Raw genomic sequence first — 12,631 nt, forward strand, 5'->3', positions numbered from 1 at the left:
GGTAGGGGCAGCCTACATAAACCAGGTTGCTCAAAAATCTGAAATTCTCTAGGATCAGATGGACCCAGTAACTGCAAGCAAAGGAACTGGTGAAATTTAAAGTAACTGTAACAAGGCTTGAATTTATAAGGGTTAACTGTTTAGCTTTGGTTAGGTTGAAATTATTTCCCTGCATATACATAAGGAGATTCACATTTAATATTTTTGCTTTTAGAATCTCCCATTGATTTTACTGCTGAAAGGTGAAGCCAAAAGCAGAAAAAGAACATTATAAAAATGTTTCAGAACAACATGACCTGTCACACCATGTTCTGGTGTTTTAAAGCTTGCAGGGAACAGCAGGACATCAATACTTCCTGCTCTCTAATTAAACACTGATGACTCTGCCTAGAATTTTATTTTAAATGAAAATGTCTCCTTAATGTTTGCTGTAACAACATATTGACAACAAAGAAATTGTGTTTGTTTTCCCAGTTGGTTCAGGATATGCCAATGAATTCAGTACAGGTTTATCAATTCCTTTGATGGTTTTGTTGAGTCTCTCTTAAGAGACTTGCCACCAAAATCTGACTTTATATTCATAGATCCTCAGTAAGCTGCATATATCAGGGAACCAGGTACTGTGTGTTCCCTCTGCCTACAAATAGCTCATCTTCCTCTCCTAAGAACAGAAATGTAACTTGAGTTAACTTAAGTCAAAAGATGTTTTGAAAACCAAGTGCTCTTTAGGTTCGCAATACTTATATTTTGACACTTTATCTTCCTTACTACATAAATCCGCTTTTAAATATGTATAAATAAGCCACCTATCAATGCTCCAGGGTAGTTCATTTATCCTATTCTATCTCATTGCCTGCAGTCATTTTACATTTTGCTGGAGACCAATCAAGACTCATAAGCAACATCAGGCTTGTTCATCTTCTAGATAGGTGATGTTTAATGAGTGCTTATAATTAATTACACTGTTGATTACATGGGAGGGAATTGTCTGCCTCTTGTGAAGGTTGGATTAAAGGGGAAGTAATTCCTTGTCCCTCCCAAAATACAAAATAGAATACAGATCTAGGGGATGTGCTGTTGATCTTATGCAGGAATGTGACAGCTGTATGTAGTGTTTAATGGACAGCTGGTTTGCTCTTATATCCAATCACAGCATTTTCCTGCAGCTGTATTTGGATATTGGGCATCCTTCTGTTCCTCTCAAGGGTTAGGGACCAAGACTAACTTGAGAGCACTCTAGTGTTAAGGAGGGAAGGGTGTCTGTGGGAACACCTAGGAGTACAGCTTCCTGGGAGAATCACAGCTCAGTTTGATATTTTTCTGTACACGGTTTGGGGTAACATTAGAGGTAAATGTTTGTCGCAGACATCTTTTATGAAAAATCCTTTCCTTAGGATTTTTCCTCCTGAGAAGCTGGGAGGCCTCAGGAACAAAATGCAAACATTGATTATCTGCTGCTGTGGAATGCAACAGGTGCATCTGTGATTGGCCCATGTTGGATGTTTGTAATTAATGGCCAATCACAGCCCAGCTGGCTCGGACAGAGAGCAAAGCCACAAACCTTTCTTAGAAAGAAAGAATTCTTTGCTATTCTATTCTTGGCTAACCTTCTGATGAAATCCTTTCTTCTATTCTTTTAGTATAGTTTTAATGTAATATATATCATAAAATAAGAAATCAAGCCTTCTGAAACATGGAGTCAGATCCTCATCTCTTCCCTCAACCAAAAACCCCTGCGAACACCATCACAGATGTTTAAGTTAGCTGATCAGATACCATAGAAAAATGGTAATATTACAAGTGTAAGAACAGAAGTTTTGGCATCACATAGCAAAAGACTGAAATACCAATTAACTTCTTTGTGCATGTTCAAATGTTATTTTGCCAATTATACCCCAAACCAACCAGAATTTCTGTACCTTAAATTTAAAACAGGATTGTGAAGTCAATGGAAAACTGTAGTGTATCTCAGGGGGTTACTTTATAAGGTAGAACTTGTTTAAGAATGTTTATTCTGGCCATGTAATAGAGGATAAAAATGTTCGAGATACTTTCCCCTATTCCTTAAAGATAATTAGATTTTTAAAAAAAAGCTACAAAAGAAAACATTTCTTATAACAAACATTTACTTAGAAATCTAAGACTCTCTGGAGAGATGAATGCTTTTCTGTGACACTCTCTTTAATGTTATCAAGTCAAAATCAAGCAATTTTTCAGCATTTGTACTTAGCTTTGAATAACAACTACTACTGCTTCTTATGTGAAAAAATCTGATGTGTTTGAGAGTGTCTCTTTTGCTCTAAGTTTCTCATTTGGCCAAAAATAGATATCTACTCCATAACACTAAAGTTGCACTTACCAACAAGAAATACACTCTCCCCATTGTAAGAATTTCTCATGACAATCTTTATTGCAACTTCTGTCCAAATTTTTAAGGCCTAACATTAAATTTCTTTTTGTGTACTTGGCTGCATCTTGCAAACAGGTAATATAATCAGTGTTACACAACAAAATTATTGAGTGGCAAGGCATAGAATTCACTGGCACAAATTCTTGGATGTCAGAATACTTTGATAAGATGCCCATAAGAGACATCTAGACCTTACCATGAATATGAGATAGGTGACATTAATTTGGCAGGGCCCTGTGCTATCCTGCACAAATTTCTTGAATAATTTTGGGACACTTTGAAATATGTATTTAATATATTGTTTTCCTGGAAAAAAATAATAGCACTTGATTCAAGGAACAGAGATAAAAAATGAAAAATTCACCTTCTGTGTGCTTTTTTGTGCTGGTGTTATTAGAGTCATAACATACTTATGAAAATAAAGTATTAATTTCTTTTTTTTAAATTTTTTTAAAGAGCAGTATTTTTATTTGACATTGTCAACTTCTGTCTGTATAATGACTTATGGATACGTGTCAGCCCAGTGGATATTTTTCTGGTAACACAGTGTTCTGAATAAGTTATTCATGAACAGATGAGCAAGTTTCATTATCTTCCTGTTTGATTGAGAAAACAAATTCAGCAACTTACATTCTCCTTTAACTTTGTATTCCAAATATTGTTAGATTAACCTGAGATCTAAATGAGTTTTCTGTCTGTGGTAAATCCTAAACCAAATCTGACATGACTTAAACATGTTTAGTGAGCAAACATTACTGAGGAAATGAACAAAAGAAAGAGAGAAGAAGAGCTCATGCTGCATGTTTTGCAAGAAAATCCTGAGGCATTGGGACCATGCAATTTTTTCCCCTTTTCCATTTAGTAGGGCTGGCATTTGCTGAATTGCTCAAGAGATGTGTTTCAAAGGATGAGGAAAGTAAAAAAATGGGAATGGTTAGTAGGTGCCAGAAGGTAGCAAAACCAGAGGATGGTAGAAAGCTGAATTAGAGTCCCAAGGATGGGCATTCATACCCCTCACACTCCCTCTGTTTCCACTCTTTAATGCTGCTCTAAGGATGGAATACCAAACTAAATCCTCCAATATAAGTTTTCATAGCCAGCAGGTGAGTTTCATATGCCCACTTTGAGTGATGTTTCTGGTCTTTTTTTCTGTCCACTAGTGATGGAAAATAAATTTCACCGGTGCAAGACCTTCTGTTTTATTTCAGGAAAGGGAATTTTGTTCCTTGGCACAGCTAAGTCTACAGATCATCTTGAACAACAAATATATGTTCAGTTGTTGGTTTTTTTTTTTTTTTCTCTCTCTCTGTATTCATTATTTTAAACAGAATGAGGCTTGATTTTAACAGGCCTAAATAGAATAAAACTTCAGCTTTCAAAAACTATTTGTTTTCCCCATCTCTTCCCCTGCACAGGAAACTCTTATTATGTGGCTTAATCAGAAACATATTTCTGGGATGGGAATGCACAAGAGATAATTTTAGCCAGCTGAGGAACAGAGACAGACTTCTTTGGAAATCTACTATCTGATGAAACAACAAAGGTTTGGGTATGAATTATTCAAGACCATAGTCAAACTATTCAGGAACTTTGATATGGGGCTTGAAGAAAACAAGCCTGGAATCTGTTTAGTGAATTTCTCCAGCTTGGGTCTCTTGAGGCTTGATGAGTTGCCCACATGGGAGTAAGAGAGATGCACATTTTTGTGATCTTGGGAATGGGATGAGAGGCAATATTATCATTAATGATGTGCCAGCATTTTCACCAATAATTCATATCTACAGGGAAAGTTGTATCACAGTTACATTGATTCTACATGGTTGCATCTACCATGAAAATTAAATTTGATTGATACACTGTCTATACTTCAAGTCAAGCATATAAAAAAGTAATGGACATCCTGACATCCTTTGTGATGAGAAAAGTACTCTTGTGGGGGTGTGTGTGTGCACATGTGCCCGTGTATCATATTTTTCAGTGCAAACTCCAAGTTTCTAAGAAAAGCAAACACTTTCTGTGCAAAACATTTTTTTCCAAAAATTTATTTTTAATGGTAAAGAAATTAGGAAATATCTTACTATAAAGATTAAACTATTAGATTTATAACTAATCCATGAAACTGTAAACCTTTCAGAGTTCTGGGATCAGCAGCTGAACTCACTCTGTTTCCATAGAGAGCTACATGAAATCAGTTATCTTTGCATGGTCTAGGTTAGAGTGAATAGGTATAACTCAGTTATAAATCCATCATTTGTATTAATATGTAGTAATACTTTTTTCACAAAATAAATAGCCATTTTTTGAACATGTAATATAGAAATTGTATTATCACATGTTAGAAACTCAGTCATTTGAACTGGGACTATGTCAACATGCCAGAAAGAGGAAAAATTAAAGCCATAATAGATTTAGTTCCTACCTAAACTTTAAAAACAGTCCTTAAGTCATGTCAAGATTATCACAATCTCCCCTGTAATATGTAACTCAGTCTTCATGTCAAAATGAGTAACTTTGCTGCATACAAAGATGTTGTCCATCTGCAGTGATATTACCAATTCACAAATCATTTGCTAACAAATCTTTCAACCTTTCAAACAGTCCTGTTTTTTGTTACTTTTGCTTTTTGGGACTTTTTTTCATTTTTACAGCTATTCAAAATCTCTACTTCTTCTATTAGTCTGAGTTGATTGGGCCAATATCAAGAAAGAATCATCAGTACATAAAACTGGGACATGGAAACTTAAAACAGGACTGAGACCTGTCTGATCTGAAGAAAAGTATGTTTAAGCCAATTTAAATCACTTCAGGCAAAGAAGGTAAGAGCAATATTTCTTCAAGATCTGAAGCAGTGAGCTTCTTATATTTTTCTGTCTTGGTAGGATACAAGAATAAAATTATTGCTAAATAGCTATGTCAGAATGTTAACAGCCAAATTGTTTTGGGTCATGATAAGCTGAAAGAGGCAATTGTGGCAATATTTCTCTGAATAGACTCAACCTATTTGTCCTTTGAGTGGCCTCAGTTGCATTGCTGGAACTCCTGCCTTACCCTCATGGTACTGTTTGCATATGTCCACATTCAGTTTGATCTCAGATCTTCTCTTGAGCTTTTCACGAGTATGTAAACATTTAGATACCCTGTAATGTAATTTTTAGCAGTAATATATGCTATTTATTAAGTGTATTTATTGATGCTAAACATTAAGTGTCAACAAGAGTGGTCAGAGCACGTATAAATGTGTTGTTTTAACACATGGATGAGCCTAATCTAATCCTAAATGGCATAAAGTAACTTCTACAGAAACAGGAACAAGGCTATGCTACAGACAGATTATGACATTTCATGATGTTTTGTATGCTGAATCAGCTTCTGTTGACAGCAATTCCTAGGTGACTTAAAAGTTACTGTCCTCCAGAAAGTCAGTATGATTTGACTTCTTTTGTTTCTTCTGTCTCTTCTGAAAATTAAGCATATTCTTCCAAGACACTCAGGCACTGGAGAAAGTATTCTACGCCTACTAATTTTACAGACAGTTTCATGGAAAATATAATTATATAGTGAAAAATTAATTACAACAACTGTGCTTTCATGTTAAAAAAAGATACTGTATTAAGACTGTTACGGGAAAATAGTACAGAATTTCATTAGAATATTTTGGCTTTGAATTAAAGGAGAGGATCGACAGTGTTCCAACTTTTGGCATTTAAAGCACACATGAACATTTACCCAGCTACTAATGCATATAGCAGCATTTTGATTTGAATACTTGATTGTGTCATAGTCGTAATTGTTGTACAGAGCACGGAAAAAAAAAAATTTCTCAGTTTCACAATTCGCAAACTCATTTTCATTTGTAAAACCAATATTATAAATATATAAAACCAATAATATAAACTGTGTTTTAGGGGGACTTTATGATGCTTTGTCATAGTTTCTAGAGGGCCCCCAAATTTGAGTTTCCTCCCAAATTTGCCCTAAATCTGAACACCCTGTTATTTAAAACCTTTTGTTTTCCTTTTTCCCATGGGTGTATCACATCAGCAAACAAAAAAATAGTTTGCTTATCTAAAGGAAAATTTTGTTATGAAATGTGTTATGAAATGGTTTATCATCTGTCTTTTTAACTTTAAATTTTCAAAGCTAGAAACATAATTAATTACCCATGGTTTTCCTTTTTTGGGGTTGTTTTGGTGCTTTGGTGGTTTTGTTTTTTTTGTTACATTCTGTCTTTTTTTTTTTTTTGGTCTGGAGATGAGGAAATTAGAATTTCTGCTTGTTTGTTATTCCGATTTTGAAACTCCAATAGTCATGATAGTTTCATAGCCTCTGGAAAATGTTAGTAGTTTTTCCATGAAATTTTTGTTAGAACAGATTTAGCCTGAGGGAAGTTTTGAATATTGTAGCTAGTTTAAGTACCTTGGGAACAGCTCCTTTATGGGATGTGTGCAAAACAGGTGTAGAGTTACAGAAATGAGTTATGAATCCTTGAGTGGGGAAGTTCATATTGTGAAGATATCTGCATTGAAAAACAAGCTGGAAATGCAAAGGAAGAAATTCTCTGTGTAAGAGAAGCACAATTAAAGAAACAAACATGAATCCAAATTAGCAAAGATTCATTTTTAAAACAGAATCTTGAGTAATCATAGACTGAGCAAAGTATGTTGAAACCCTATTGCCCCCCTTTTTGCTCATGTTTTCATCAAAGCTTTTGTAATAACCTGCCTCAGACTGTGGACACTCAAGTTCAAAATAAGCTTTCCAATTTATACCATACATTTATACTCCACTACTGTAAAGCACAATGCATTCACAGTGGCCATACTCATGAAGACTAAGTTTTGAGGGCACCGTGTCAAACCTTGAATGAAACCATGCCATGTCATGATACATATAAAAAGTATTTTTTCTTTCATCACCACATTCCTCACCTGCTCTTCCGTGGTGCTGAGCACAGAGAATGATAAGCCAAATATTACAGGAGAATGATGAACACAATAAGAATTATATTAAGGCTCAACATTCTTGGCAATGGATAAATTTCTGCTTTAATTTTTCTGTTGTACTGAATTGTCGTATTTTTGGAGTCCCCTGTGGCAGGAAGGAAATGATGAATCTGACTCCATGTTCTTAGAAGGCTAATTTATTATGTACTTATATTCTATTATAGATACTGTACTAAAACTACAGTAAAGGATGCTTACAGAAGGCTGAACAAGAATGATAATGAAAAACTCATGGATGCTTTCAGAGTCCCAACACAGCTGGAAAGTGATTGGTCTTTAAGTCAAAACAATTCACATGAAACCAATCAAACAACCACCTGTTGGATAAACAATCTCCAAACCCCATTCCAAAGCAGCAAAACACAGGAGAAGCAAAATGAGATAATTACTGTTTTCTTTTTTCTCCAAGGCTTCTCAGCTTCCCAGGAGATGAAATTCTGGCGAAGGGATTTTTCAGAAAATATGACAGTGACACTGAATAGTGCCTTGATGTAACTGTTCAGGAATTGTACGCTCCAGAGATGCCCTGGCTGTGAACACCTTCACATACATCTGCCAGTGCGAGCAAGTCACAAAGTTTACTACAGACTAAACAAGGATGTCCAGAAGCAGGAAAATCTGCCATCAGCTTTTCCCTACATATTATCCTTTAAGCTATTTTAAATGGCATCCCCCATCTTGTATAATTAGAGCCAAAGCAGCCTGAATTTTTTCATGTCCAGCTGAAATTCAGCCTTTCTGTATTGCACCAAGAGGTGGTTCATGCATTCTCTTTCCAAATTTGAGGTAGTCATAGGCTTTAGTGCTTTACCTTGTTTCTCACCCTGAGTCCCAAGGACTTTGTACAGGAAAAGGAAGGGTTATTCTTTATGGTTTATGCTTCCCACATCTTAAATACTACATGAGCTTCAACCAAATGAGTTTTACTATCTTTATTTTAATTATGTGCAATTAAATGTTCTATCAGAATTCCCTGCAGTATTTCTTCAAATTATTCTCCCCAGTTAGTGTGATGACTTTACTGACTTTCTGGAGAGCAAAACTAAAGAATAAAGAACCTAAGCAAAAGAACAAATAAATAAATAAGGCTAGTCTGAGATGTAACCTTTTCTTGATGCATGTCAAAAATAGGAATAATTTTAAAATTATTTTTTAATAATTAATTCATTAAAATTATTAAAATTTATTGAATTTTACTTCTTTTTGTGAATAAATTATCGGTGTAGTCACCAGGGATAATCTCTGGACTCCATGTTGTTTTACTGAATGCAGAAATATTGCAACAAATAATGAAGGGAAGTTGATGTATTCATATGTTGTCATTTGAAGTTGCATCTCTGTGAATATCCTCAAGTATCCTGACCCAATATAATAGGACTGAACTGAAGGAATTCCCTAAAACAGGAATTTAATCTTAACTAGGATCTCTGGAATTGACCAGGAAGTCATCACTTACTGCATGTCAACGGAATGAGATTACAGGAGAGATGTAAAATATGAACTAACCTGTAGGAAATATCTGTAATCTAGATGAAAAATAAGGCATCAGTTTTAACCAAATTCCTGTGACAAAACAAGAACAAAGCCTCTCCAGCATGTGGCACTTGCCCGTCTGTCCTTGACAGGAGAGAGGGAGAGAGAAAGCAGAGCTGTCACCTTTTCACCAGGGCAATTTACCTGCATTCTCTGTGCCCCAAATCAACACACCAAAACTTTCCTGTTTGTCCAAGGAATAAAACACAAGCAGACTGCTATGGCAGTGCCATCAAAGAGTTCCCACACCCTCCCTCCAAGCAACTTTATGCAAATCTGAGCCCAGGGTTCTATAATTTAGCCTAATTTCTAAGCTCTTTTTACATGCTGAACCTGGTGGCATTTGGGAAAAATGCAATGTCATATTCATCCACTGTGCATTGATAGAAACTGATAGGCATGCATTAGTCTTGACAGCAAGCTGTGAATAACTGAGAGCTGTGTACAAAAAAGTTGGATCCTTGCCATAGATTAAATAGATACTGTGCATAGATTGATAGGTACAGGTTTTTTTTTTTTTTTTTTTGAGGAACAAAAGAGAACAACAAAAAGGTGGCTTACCCAAGAACCACAAGTGGGATGAATTGGTGACAGAAGCCAGCTTAAAGAAAAAAGATAAAACCCCAACACACAACTTTGAAAGTTCCCATGTTTGTACATGCCAAATCCTGACATCTTTCCCTTGAAAGGTTGATTCATTTTATAATACATCTCTTCACAATGTCTCTGCACTTTTAGGAGTACTGATGAGGTGTCTGTGAGTTAAAACAAAAGCAGTAGGGCTGCAAATATTTTTCAGATTATTTTTAGTTGTGAGAGGGATTGATGGGATAATACTATTAAATAAAAACCCAAGAAAACCAACAGCTAAATCAGGTATCGAAACAAACTGCAATTTTGATTTTATAAAGACAAATTCTGGAATGAATAAATGAGAAAACATGATGTTTTTGAAACACTGGCTTGCTCTCTGGGTACAGTGGAACCAAAAGAGAGAGAGGACAGTCCTCCCCTGGCAGTGCTGAGCAACAACTGAGCAAATATTTGATCCTGTTCAGCCATCCATCTTCTACTGAAGAGTGATGTACAAGGCATTCTGCCCTCAAATTTGAAGGCTTCTTGTCTTCCAAAATGACCAGAAACTACTTTATCTTGCTCCAGTTCTGTAAGTTGACTCAATGACACAAGATTTTTCTCACTTTTCATATATTTATGTTTGATTTGTTGCAGACACCTTACCCCCACTACAAACCACCTCAAAGTCACACTGAAGTGAAATCAAGGCAAGCACTAATGATGCCTCAGGTTTTAGCTTTTATATTTTTCAGATTCTGTGCTGCTTTAGTGCGTGGGTCTGGGCTTCATATCAGGGGATGGTGAACTCTCTGCACAGAGCAGGGAGACAAAACAATTCCTTCTCCAGCTGGGGACCAAGGACAAATGATCCCAATCTCAGGTCCATGAGCACAAACAATGGTGGAATGAAGAGAGAAAAACAAGAAGGATGGGACTTTATAACCTAAAGCTATAACTGGACAATTAACTCCAATATGCAAATGGACCAGAACTTACAAAAGTGTGAGACCTTGTGACCAGTTGTCCATTTTTTGACCATTGTGGGTTCATCTTAGGTGCAGCCCTGGTTGGGCTCTTGCGCTGCCCAAGGTGGATCCATTGAGGCCTTTTAATAAATCCCTACTTTATTCTTTGACTCCATCTAGCCTCTGTTCTAGGCTAGCCTTCACAAGGCATCAGTAACAACATCACCCTGTATTCTTTAATGTAGCTGATGGTGTAAGGGCACAAGCCAGCTGGGAGATAAAAACGTGACATGGTATTCTTGGCAGTGTATCCTCACAGGAAATGTGCCAAGTCAGCTTCTGTGCCAATTGATGCCCCCATAAGTGAAATAAAATGGAAGCACATGACAAGGGCACAGGGAACAAGTACAGGGGGCTCACACGAGGGTTATGTCTGTTTATGCTCTGGTTGCAGGGGGGTTCTCTCCCTGCATCCGTTGCATTTTCCATCTCTTGTATTCCAAGAGGGGATGGAGCTGCAAGTGCCAGGGCAAACATGTTGTGTTCATTGTTGTGTTTGTGGCACAGTGAACATGCCACATTGAAGCAACACCCCTGGAGGCTCCCTGGGAGCTCTGTGTGTGCCGAGGAAAGCTGTAGCTCTGAGCTGTGGAGGGGAAGGAACTGACGCTACAGTGACTGCTCTGCAAACCGTCTGTGGGACGTTCTCTCATGATCCTCAAGGAGCTAATTGATTGCATGACATTACTTGCCTTTGTTTCTAACTGGGGGAAATGGAAGGAATGGAAAGAATAAATAATGTAAGGCTTTAAAGTGGGCTGACATCCAGAAAACATAAACACATGTGGCACTACAACACTGGGAAACATCCTCATTAAGTTTATTGCAATGTATTTTTATGCATTGTGCATTTGACCCATTATATTTATACCAGAAAGTGTGATAATTTTGTTTCCCAGATATGGGATTGCTGCAACTGCTCTGACATCATCCTGCTGTTAGAGTTCCCAAGAGTTTTAAATAGTGACTGTAGCTTTGACTTTTGAATACATCTAGTGGGCTAACACCAGAAACGGGCCTGTGGCTTGCCTGCAGCAACAGCCATGTTCCCCCAGGAAGGTTGGGATTTTGGGAGGGACTCTTTTTCTTTGGAAAGATCTCTTGGGTTGGAAATAGTCTGGATTAAATCTATTAAGAATTTTGTCTCCCAGGTATAGCTGAGATAAAGTGTTAGTCGTACCTAAGCAACATCCATCAATAAGTTTGGGCTATGGGATGCACAGTTTGAATTTAATTGTATATTCTTTATGGAGTTTTCAATTACAGCTCTAAATCTTAACAGATGTATTTTTGGTAACAAACCATTTTCTCTCCTGAAGAAAGTTCTCTAAGATATGCAAAAATAAGCACCCTTATTAATTTGAAAATTAAGGATGTATATCTTGGAGAAAGCCATACTTGTAGAAGTGAAATTAAACCCACTGGTAGAAGCAATGAACAACCAGGGCTGGTGGAGAGTAACCACTACACTTCCTTTCCTAGACAAGAACCAGAGCCACGGAACAAGCCCTTTGTTCCTCGTTGCTGTGAGCAGCCTTCCTCCAGTGGCGTTCCCAGCCCCAGCTGCTTCCTGTCAGATGCTGGCAGTGGGAACCAAGTGTCTTTGATCCCACCAACCCATGTGCTGGCTTCCCAGCAGCTCTGCTTCTCTGTATTCCCTCCTTTCCTACACCACCCACCAGGGCTGGGGTTCCTCCCACTTCCTCACAAACCCGATACTTTAAGCCTTTCATGGCAGCGCAGCATCCGCCTGCAATCCTATAATGCTTTACCTGTTTTTTGTTCTTTCATATTATCATTCAGCTCTTATTAGGTGATAATTAAATGATCTTTCTTGCAATCCAAATGTCCAGGGAAACAGTAGCCAGCCACAGCTCACAGAAACTGGCAAAGGGATATCCTTCCTAACTGGGCTGGCTGAAGGAAACCTTGGATTAACGAGAACAGTCTTCTATATCAAACAGGCATCATGTCAGTTTGCAAAAAAGCCTAGAAATAGTTTGTTTCTGCTGGTTTTGATAAATAGTTGATCAGCCCATGAAGCACAGCAGAGAATTAAATTTTCTGATCTGCAGAGACTGGAA

Source organism: Zonotrichia albicollis, chromosome 5 (assembly GCF_047830755.1).
Source record: "Zonotrichia albicollis isolate bZonAlb1 chromosome 5, bZonAlb1.hap1, whole genome shotgun sequence".
Classification (NCBI taxonomy): Eukaryota; Metazoa; Chordata; class Aves; order Passeriformes; family Passerellidae; genus Zonotrichia; species Zonotrichia albicollis.